This window comes from Tupaia chinensis, unplaced genomic scaffold (assembly GCF_000334495.1).
Source record: "Tupaia chinensis unplaced genomic scaffold, TupChi_1.0 Scaffold000251_1, whole genome shotgun sequence".
In the NCBI taxonomy this organism is placed as follows: Eukaryota; Metazoa; Chordata; class Mammalia; order Scandentia; family Tupaiidae; genus Tupaia; species Tupaia belangeri.
In genome coordinates, this window is record NW_006159731.1 from 4,705,901 (window position 1) to 4,717,632 (window position 11,732).

At 35.2% G+C, this 11,732-nt stretch overlaps 1 pseudogene; it reads left to right on the forward strand.

Moving 5' to 3' along the window:
• The first annotated feature begins 11,213 nt into the window (after positions 1–11,213).
• On the forward strand, positions 11,214–11,731 carry LOC102489745 (protein/nucleic acid deglycase DJ-1 pseudogene; annotated as a pseudogene).
• Position 11,732: the final 1 nt, after the last annotated feature.

Below are 11,732 nucleotides of genomic sequence, written 5' to 3' on the forward strand. Positions count from 1 at the left end.
TAAACATTGAGGTGCAATAGCTTTATGACATTTTATTTTATTTTTGTGTGTGTATATGCCTAGTAGTGGGATAGCTAGAGCATATGGCAGTTCTATTTTTAGTTTTCTGAGGAAACTTCATACTGTTTTTCTTAATGGCTGTTCCAATTTATATTTCCATTGGCAGTATAAAAGATCACCCTCATCTCAGTATCCTTGACAGCCTTTGTCATTTTATGTCTTTTTGATAATAGTTATTTTAATGGGATGAGATGGTTATCTTATTGTGGTTATGATTTGCATTTCTCAAATTATTAGTTACACCATACATTTTTTTCACACGCTTTTTGGCGATTTGTCTTATTTTGAGAACTGTTTATTCAGGTCATTTTAAAATTGGTTTATTTGTATTTTTTGTTACTGAATTGAGTTCCTTGCATATTCTGGTTATTAATCCCTTGTTGGGTGTACAATATGAAAGCGTTGTTTTCCCCATTCTGTAGGTTGTACCTTTACTTGTTGATTGTTTCCTTTGCTGTGCAAAAGCTTTTCTGTTCAATATAATCTTATCTATTTTTGTTGTCTGTACTTTTTAGGTTTTATTCAAAATCCCTGTGCCCAGACCAACATCATGAAATGTTTCTCCTATGTTTTCATCTAGTAGTTTTATAGTCTGGAGTCTCACATTTAAGTATTTAATACATTTTAGTAGATCCATGGATTTTAGTAATCCATTTTACATATGTGAGAGGTGTCTAGTTTTATTCTTCTGCATATAACTAATTCAGTTTTCCTAGCAACATTTATTGAAGAGACTGTATTTTTTCCAGTGTATTTTCTTGGCACCTTTGTTGAGAATCACTAGACTGTGCTTTTATGAATTGACTTATGGATTATCTATTTTGTTCCACTGGCCTAAATGTCTGTTTTATTTTATTTTTTAATTTTTTAACCTGTTTTGGTTACCAGAACTTTGTCATGCACCTTGAAATCTGGTAGAGTGATGCCTTTAGCTTCATTTTTGCTCAAGTTTCTTTGACTATTTCATATGAATTTTTGTACTTTTTAAAAAATAAACTTTATGTGTTTTCTGTTACCATAGGAATTTTATTTTTTTTTCTATTTCTCTGAATAATGTTGGTATTTTGATAGGTATTACATTGAACATGTAGATCACTTTTTATAGTACAAACATTTTAAAAATACTTCTTCCAATTCATAAACATGGGATATATTTCTATTTTTTATGCCTCCTTCAATTTCTTTCATTAGTGTTTTAGAACTTTTATTATAAATATCCTTCACCTTCTTGCTTAAATTTATTCCTAGATATTTTATATTTTGTAGCTAATAAAAATGGAATTCAAAATTTTTTATTTTCATCTAAAAACGCTACTGATTTTCCTATGTTGACTCTGTTTCTTGCAACTTATTGATTTTTTTTTTTTTGAGAGATTTTTACTACAGGGTACATGCGCTCACCAGAGAGACAGAAAATGAGAAATTTCCCCTCCTCTGGGGGGGGTGACCATAATGCAATCCCTTCTCCATTCTCCTCTTGGGATTTTGGGCACACATGCACATGGGCTCAGCATGAGGGTCAAGTCAATCTGTTTGGGACTCAAACCACAACTGACCACGTAGGAGTCTATGTGAGAGTACAATGACTTTTCAGTATATGAATTTGATGTGGAAAGATTAAATCAAGGAAATTGAGGTTGGGAGGGAGAGGATCAGGGAAAAAACAAGACATTTAATAAACACAAAAATGTAAATGTATCTGCTGATGATAATGAATATGGTAATGTCTTTGACTTGACTTATATATTGTACACTTTAAAGATATACAGTGATTAAATGCAAATTAAAAATAAATAAATAAAATAAATCAAGGTAATTAGTATATCCATCTTCTCAACCATTTTTTATTACTTTAATACAGTACGTTCTTATTTACCACATTCTCGTTACTGTATTTTATAACAGCAGATGATGCTCCTTTTATCTATCTGTAATGTTGTTTCCATTCATCAACATCTCCATTTCCACCCCCAATCCTTCCCAACTTCTACTAGTCATCCTTCATTTTTCTACTCCCTTGGGTTCTTTTGTTCCAATTTCTGCATATGAGGGAAAATATGTGGTATTTCTTTTTCTGTGCTTGGCTTATTTCACTTAACACAATGTCCTCCAAGCTTGCTCATTTAACCTCAAGTGACAAGATTTCAACCCTTTAAATGGCTGCATAATATTCCACGTGTGTGTGTGTGTGTGAATGTCTATGTCTATATCTAGCAGTCTATCTGTATCACATTTTTAAAGTTCATTTATCTATTTATGGATACTTAAGGTGATTACGTATCTTAGCTATTGTGCTATTGTGAATAGTATTGCAATAAACATTGAGGTGCAATAGCTTTATGACATTTTATTTTATTTTTGTGTGTGTATATGCCTAGTAGTGGGATAGCTAGAGCATATGGCAGTTCTATTTTTAGTTTTCTGAGGAAACTTCATACTGTTTTTCTTAATGGCTGTTCCAATTTATATTTCCATTGGCAGTATAAAAGATCACCCTCATCTCAGTATCCTTGACAGCCTTTGTCATTTTATGTCTTTTTGATAATAGTTATTTTAATGGGATGAGATGGTTATCTTATTGTGGTTATGATTTGCATTTCTCAAATTATTAGTTACACCATACATTTTTTTCACACGCTTTTTGGCGATTTGTCTTATTTTGAGAACTGTTTATTCAGGTCATTTTAAAATTGGTTTATTTGTATTTTTTGTTACTGAATTGAGTTCCTTGCATATTCTGGTTATTAATCCCTTGTTGGGTGTACAATATGAAAGCGTTGTTTTCCCCATTCTGTAGGTTGTACCTTTACTTGTTGATTGTTTCCTTTGCTGTGCAAAAGCTTTTCTGTTCAATATAATCTTATCTATTTTTGTTGTCTGTACTTTTTAGGTTTTATTCAAAATCCCTGTGCCCAGACCAACATCATGAAATGTTTCTCCTATGTTTTCATCTAGTAGTTTTATAGTCTGGAGTCTCACATTTAAGTATTTAATACATTTTAGTAGATCCATGGATTTTAGTAATCCATTTTACATATGTGAGAGGTGTCTAGTTTTATTCTTCTGCATATAACTAATTCAGTTTTCCTAGCAACATTTATTGAAGAGACTGTATTTTTTCCAGTGTATTTTCTTGGCACCTTTGTTGAGAATCACTAGACTGTGCTTTTATGAATTGACTTATGGATTATCTATTTTGTTCCACTGGCCTAAATGTCTGTTTTATTTTATTTTTTAATTTTTTAACCTGTTTTGGTTACCAGAACTTTGTCATGCACCTTGAAATCTGGTAGAGTGATGCCTTTAGCTTTTGCTCAACTCAAGTTTCTTTGACTATTTCATATGAATTTTTGTACTTTTTAAAAAATAAACTTTATGTGTTTTCTGTTACCATAGGAATTTTATTTTTTTTTCTATTTCTCTGAATAATGTTGGTATTTTGATAGGTATTACATTGAACATGTAGATCACTTTTTATAGTACAAACATTTTAAAAATACTTCTTCCAATTCATAAACATGGGATATATTTCTATTTTTTATGCCTCCTTCAATTTCTTTCATTAGTGTTTTAGAACTTTTATTATAAATATCCTTCACCTTCTTGCTTAAATTTATTCCTAGATATTTTATATTTTGTAGCTAATAAAAATGGAATTCAAAATTTTTTATTTTCATCTAAAAACGCTACTGATTTTCCTATGTTGACTCTGTTTCTTGCAACTTATTGATTTTTTTTTTTTTGAGAGATTTTTACTACAGGGTACATGCGCTCACCAGAGAGACAGAAAATGAGAAATTTCCCCTCCTCTGGGGGGGTGACCATAATGCAATCCCTTCTCCATTCTCCTCTTGGGATTTTGGGCACACATGCACATGGGCTCAGCATGAGTGTCAAGTCAATCTGTTTGGGACTCAAACCACAACTGACCACGTAGGAGTCTAGTGACTTAACCAGTATGCCACCTGCTGGGCCCAATTGTTAAAATACATATTCTTATTGAGCTTCAGCTGTGAAATATTGCTTTCAGGGACTTATTCTCCATTTCTCTCTCTGTCTCGCTGTGTCTAATTTTTTCTTTTTAAGGTATAGTATTCTCTGGGCTCTCAAGTCCCTTTTTTTTATTGTGCTAATTGCACCTTTCCCAATTCCATTTAGGAAAGGCACAAATCCAGGCCCATCTTCACATGGATGCTGAATTTCATCTGTGAATATTGCTTTCGATTTTTACTTTTTAAAATTAAAATCTAGTGTTTTTAATGATCTTTTTTTCTTCTTTTTATTTTATATTTTCCTCTTCTTTATCCTTCTCTAATTCTTTTTTTTTTTCTTTATCTTTATTCATTGGCTTCTCAGCTCTACACACTAAGCGTCTAGACAGGTCCAAGTGAACAGGATCTAAACATCTGAATACGATTATGTTCAGAATTTTCCTCTATTACCATTGATTCTGATGCACAAAGAGTTAAAACGGAATGGAAGAGAGATTGCAGATCACCTCCTCCTACATGCTTCTGAACACTCAGATTGAACTGCAAGAATTAGGAAGAAATGCACCATCCACCAGATGACTAGAAATCACTGCAGGGTCACAAAAAATGTGGAAAAACAGAAAATACCTCTCTTCTAAGGAAAAATAATAACTCCTCTTCATCCTCAGACAGTACAATGAAATTCATGGAAATGTCAGATAAAGAATGTAGAATTTTCATGGTGACAAAGCTCACAGAGATTGAAGAGAAGAGAGACAAAGAAATGCTGAAGAAGCAGGTGAAAGAAGCTGATGAGCTCCAAGAGGTGAGGAAATTCTTGCAAGATCTAAAAGAGAAAATTCACACTATAAAATATAATTAAATGGACCTGTTAGAGATGAAGACTATAATTCGGGAGGTCAAAACTTCCCTTGAAAATATTAAAAGCAGACTAGATCATACCGAAAATCGAATCTCAGATGCAGAAGATAGAATCACTGGCCTAGAAAATCCACCATGAAGACTGAGAAAATTGTCCCCCCAAATGAGATTAATATATGAGAAATACTAGATACCAGCAAATGTCCAAACATCCGGCCAATTGGTATCCCAGAAGGGGAAGAGACTCATAAGGGCATTGACAATCTATTCTATGAAATCCTGCAGGAAAACTTTCCAAACCTAGAGAGGCATTCAAAGATCCAGACCCAAGAAATACAAAGGACCATCAATAGAATCAACCCAAGAAGATCTTCTCCAAGACACATTATAGTCAGATTGACAAAGACCACAGACAAAGGACAAGATACTAAGACTGGCAAGAGAGAAATGTCATGTTACCTACAAAAGATATCCCATCAGGCTGACAGCGGATCTCTCATCAGAAACAATGCGAATGAGGAAAGAATGGGAAAATATATTCAAAGTGTTTAGTGAAAAGTAATTTCAACCAAGAATACTGTACCCGGCAAGATTATCCCTCATATAGGAAGAAAAAGCAAGAACATTCATAGATAAACAAAACCTGAAAGAATTTACCAACACCAGACCATATCTCCAAGAAATTCTGCAGGGAGTGCTGCCAGGAAAATTAAACACAGTCACACAAAAATAAGAGTTCAAAAACTAAGAAAATGGCCAACTTAATCATAGGGACAAGTCTGAAGTTGAATATTATATCCCAGAATATTATCAGGAACATTGGACCACAACAGAAGATAGATTAAGTAAATGAGACTGAAGTGGTGAAATAGAATTTTATGACTTTTGACTGAAACATTGCTGATTTTCTATGAGGCTTAGTTTTCTGGTTTTAAGAATTTTTGTCTTGTCTTGAGCTGCCAATATGTTCACGCACCTATTATTTGAACAGAATCCCCACCCATTTCCTGGCTTTAAGTTTTTTTTTTTTTTGGAGAGATTTTCGCTATAGGGTGCGTGCACTCGCCAGACAGACAGAGAGAGACATAGAGACAGAAAGCGAGAAATCACCTCTCAGGGGGGATGGTTAGGCCGCAATCCCTTCTCCTCTATTCTCCTCTTGAGATCTTGGGCACGCACGCACACGCGCCCGGCATGAGTTTTAAGCCACAGGGTCCGGGACGCAACCCGCGATTGACTACGTGGGAGTCCAGCGACATAACCATTACGCTAACTACTGGTTCTCCTGACTTTAGGTTTTAAGCATAGTTCCTTAGCATTTCTTTGATTTATTAAAGCTAAAACTGCTTTTCTTGAAATTAAAAAATATAGTAAAAAATACATAATTATTATAGTAAGCTATATAGCATCAGCTAGGTGCTATCTTATAGTATATTAATTTTACTCAGAATTTCATGCCTAAGGTCAGACATGTATTCATAGATATGTATATACCAGCTGAGCTTTCTATCGAAAATAGTTAGATTATTTAAGAAATTTTGTGAATCAACAAAATATGAGGGGGAAAGGGAAGGGAAAACAACTGGAAAACTGACATAGTGTGGGAGAAGGGATGGAAATGGCAGAGGGTGAGAAATTGTGAGTGAGAGAGAGAGAGAGAGAGAAAAAGAGAGAGAGAGAGAAAGTGAGAAAGCAAGCTGCCAGGTCCAGTACTCAAACTGTGGTCATCTACATGAGAATTCAGATCCCCCACTACCATGCCACCACCTTCTGGCCCCTCAAGCATTTCTTGTAAGGCCAATCTAGTGATGATGAATTTTCTGTGATTTTACTTGTCTGGGAAAGACTTTGTTTCTCCTTTAATTCTGAAAGACAGGTTTATTGTGTTTTTGTTTGTTTGTTTGTTGATTTATTGGTTGTGTCAAGGATCAGTACAGACATTTCAATTTGTACCCAGTTCTTAACATACATACCAAAAGTTTAAAAAGCCAAGTATAGTGATTCTTTTTAAGTTATTCCAGTGCCATTCCAGCTTCAAATTTGTTGGCAAATTTTCCTTAAGAGAATATCAAGAACCACTGTCTTCAAATGTTGAAAGCTCTTATGTAAGTCCCACCAAATCACAATTTAGTGTCATACACACTACATACTTCAAATCTCCAATCTTTCACAGCACATTAACAAAACTATTAGGAAAACTGGACTACCATGACCAAAGATGTTACAGAGTGCACACAATTCTGATAGGGAGAGCAACGATCAGAGAGTGGTTTTCTTTGGGAAACAATACTACTAAAAAACATAACAGAAGTAATTTAAAATATTCAAGACATATTAAATGCATGACTATGACTCCAAACTGCCATTTAATATGCTTTGTATTTAGGATATAAAAACTACCCACCCCCCCCCACCTATGAAATGTTAAGCTGACAAGCAAGGGAGTCAAAGCCTCCTATTAAGCCAATATCCCACTATTTTCTGCTTATACTGAAAAATAAACAACCAGTAAATGATTTCACCTCTTAAAAAAAATTTTACACTTAAAAAATGGGATGAGGTGGGAGTCTCTCCTTCTTAAAAATGTTTCTAGATCTACTAAAAAACTTGCATTTATAAAATAGTTGATAAAAATATTCCTCTGGATTGTACAAGAAGGGAGACAGGGACCATTGATAAGACATGGTACATGGTATTACTCAAACTTGACTTTTCTCACCTGTTCCATCAGAGGGTGGACTCTCCTCATTTTTAGTTTCTCCATTTTCTGCAAGTAAATCTTCTTTAGTGTCTCAGTTGGCCACTTTAGCCCATTTCCCCTTTGCTCCCATTTTCCCTTTTGTTTACACTCTTTTGTCTGAAGATTTATCCTTCCCTGCTGCCTTTTTTGGCTTCATCTCCACTTTTGCAGAGCAAGTTTAGCCAACAACCTCGCCAATCTCTTGGGCTCTTCCTTGACTGCTCCCTCGGCTGAGCTGACCTTCCTCTTGGGCATCTTAGCTGCGTACAGGGTGCGTGCTCGGTGCCTGATGAGGCAGCGGCGTGCACGGAAATCCTCTGAAATGCAAGGAGGTCTTGTGGCCAGCTTCCAACCCTAGAACTCTGTATACACATTGGACCAATATCATATCCCCTGCCTCTCCTGTACCTAGAAAATGGTACAGCACATGGGCAGCCTTGCCCACATTTCAGTAAACTGAACTGTGACTCAGGGAACCACAAAGCTCCCCCAGTAGTTGGAGATTTTATTGTGCATTATTATTATTATTGCTATAGGGCACGTGCCCTTGCCTGAGAGAGACAGAGAGCAATAGTGAGAGGGAAAGTGAAAAATCGTCCCCACCCCAGGGTGGATGGCCATGCCACAGTTTCTTCTCCATTCTCCTTCTGGGATCCTGGGCACACCTGCAAATGTACCTGGTGTGATTTTCAAGCCTCTGTATCTGGGACTTGAACTGTAGTTGATGATGTTGGAGTTCAGCACTCTCATCACCACATCACCTGCTGGACATAGGTATAATGTTTTTGATTGCAGGCTTTTTTTTTTTTTTTCCCCTCCTGGCCTGCATAGTTTATACTGAGAAATATGCTATTAGTCTGATGGAGATTCCCTTCTATGTGATGTCACTTTTCTCTTACTGGCTTTAAAATTTCTCTTTCTTTGAGTTTTGACAGCTTAATTGTCTCAGTCAAGACTTCTTTAGGTTGAATTTGTTAGGTAATCTTTGATCTTCTTGTACCTAAATGTTTATATCTCTTTCCATAATTGGAAAGTTTTTAGTGATTATTTTAAAATAAGTTTTCTGTTCCTATCTTTGTTTCTTCTCCTTCTGAAACTCCCATAATGCAAATGTTTATTCATTTGATTATATCCCATAAGTCTAAGTCTGGTGAGCTGTTTTCATTTATTTATTATTTTTTGGTCAGAGGACATATTAATGTGTGTGTGTGTGTGTGTGAGAGAGAGAGAGAGAGAGAGAGAGAGAAAGCACTACCTCTAGTTTAACCTGATCATGCCATAATTCTTTTTCCTTCATTTTTCCATTTTATTAGTATCTTAGGTCCAGATCCACATGCCTGGTAAACTTTTTTTTTCAAGTTGCTGAGGCTGGGATTTGAACCACAGTCAACTATGTGAGATCCAGTTTCCTTTGCATAGTGCTACAGGACTAGCTCTGCATTTATTCTTTCTTTCTTCTTCTCCTTTTTTTTTTTTTTTAGTTTTCTTTTTTTCTCTGACTTGATCTCAAAACACTTACCTTTAAGGGCAGAGATCATTATCTAGTTTCCTGTTGAAGATCTCTATTTCTCTTTTCATTTCATTTATTAAGTTCTTCAATTTGAGGATTTATTTCTGGTTCTTTTTTGTGATTTCTGTCTCTCTGTTCAATTTTCCACTCTGGTTGTGGATCATTTTCTTAATTTTGTTGAACTATCTGCATTTTCTTGTATCTCTGAATTTCCTTAGAATCATTATTTTGAATTTCTCTCAGGCATTTTCATTTTCTTGGGATCTGATATTGGGGATCTAATATTGTGTTCCTTTGGAAATGTCATTTCCTTTATATTTTTATATTTATTGTGTTGCTACATTGATATCTGTGAATCTTGTGGTACAGTCACCCCTTCTGACTTTATGGTTTAGCTTTGTTGTTATTTCTTCACATTCTTCCTCCATTCTTTCTTCTGCATCTATTGATCTGCTTATGTAAGTTTTCTTTTTTAACCTACTAATATAGTGAATTACATTAATTGATTTTTGAATGTTGAACTAGTCTTATTATATTCCTAAAATAAATCTCATTGAGTCACTGTTTATAATTTTTATATATTGTTGTATTGATTTGATAATATTTTGTTGAAGAATTTGGCATCTATGTTTATAATAAATACAGCTTTAATTTTCTTTTCCTGTAATTTTTTTTTTTTTGTTCTGAAATTAGGGTACCATTAGCCTTATAGAATAAGTTAGGAAGACTACATCTGCTTTTATCTTTTGGAAGAGGTTATAGATAATTGATATCATTTCTTTCTTAAATATTTGGTAGATTTTGCCAGTGAGCCTATCTGGGCTTAGTGCTTTCTGTTTTTGAAGGTTTTAAATTACTGATTCAATTTTTAAAATGTATGTAGTCCTATTGCCTATTTCATTTTGTATGAGTTTTGTCATATTAAGTTTTCAAGGAATTTTATCAATTTCACCTAGGTTATCAAATTGTGAACAGAAGTAAATCATATTATTTGTTTATTATCCTTTTGATATGTTTAGGATCTATAGTTATGTCCCTTTTTCATTTTTGACATTAGTAAATTGTGCCTTCTCTCTTTTTTTCTTAGTTATCCTTGACTGAGGCTTATTGATTCTATTAATTTTTTTTCAAATAACCTGCTCTTGGTTTCATCAATTTTTCTCTGTTGATTTATTGTTTTTAATTTCATTGATTTCTGCTTTTTTATTATTTCCTTTCTTATGCTTACTTTCAATTTAATTTAGTCTTTGTCTACATTCCTAAGATGGAAGCTCAGATAATTGATTTACCATCCTTTTTCTTTTAAATATACTCCTTCAACATTATAATTTTATCTCTAAGCATTTTCACTGCATCCCACAAATTTTTTTTTTGAGAGGTTTTTGCTATAGCGCGCATGTGTTCACCAGAGAGAGACAGAGAGACAGAAAGCAAGAAATCATCCCCCAGGGGGGATGGCCACGCCACAATCCCTTCTCCTCTATTCTCCTCTCGGGATCTTGGGCACGCACGCACACGCGCCCGGTGTGAGTTTTAAGCCACCAGGTCCAGGACGCGAACCGTGGTCAACTACACAGGAGTCCAACGACATAGCCATTATGCCAACTGCTGGTACCCTGCATCCCACAAATTTTAATAAGTGGTATTTTCATTTTCATTTTGTTCAAAATATTTACAAATTTCTCTTGAGATTTCTTCTTTGATGCATGTGTTATATAGAAGTGTGTTGTTTAAGCTTTCAATATGTTGAATTTTTATTTTCATTTTTTAAAAAATGTTAAAGAATTATTCATTTATTTATTTTAATTTGACCAGAGAGAGGCAGAGGGAGAGAGAGAGAGAGAGAGAGAGAGAAGAGAGAGAGAGAGAGAAAGTGAGAAAGCAAGCCACCAGATCCGGGATGCACCTTAACCACCACACTGCCTGCTGGTCCCCTATTTTCACTTTTTTGTTTATATTGATATTTTCTATGTATGTTCCTGCTGTTGAATTCTATTTTAATTATATTGTGATTTAAGAGAAGTCACTGTATAATTACTTTCAGGTGCGTGCTGGCGTGCGTACCCATGTAGTCTGGGGTGGGTCTTAAAAAAAAATAACATAAAAATGGCTTCAAAAAGAGCTTTGGTCATCCTGGCTAAAGGAGCAGAGGAAATGGAGACGGTCATCCCTGTAGACATCGTGAGGCGAGCTGGGATTAAGGTCACTGTTGTTGGCCTGGCTGGAAAAGACCCAGTGCAGGGTAGTCGTGATGTTGTCATTTGTCCTGATGCCAGTCTCAAAGACGCAAAAAGAGAGGGACCATATGACGTGGTGGTTCTACCAGGAGGTAATCTGGGTGCACAGAATTTATCTGAGTCTGCTGCCATGAAAGAGATCCTGAAGGAGCAGGAAAAGCAGAAGGGCCTCATAGCCGCCATCTGTGCAGGTCCTACCACCCTGTTGGCTCATGAAATAGGCTTTGGAAGCAAAGTTACAACACACCCACTTGCTAAAGACAAAATGATGAATGGAAGTCATTACACCTACTCTGAGAATCGTGTGGAAAAGGATGGTCTGATTCTTACAA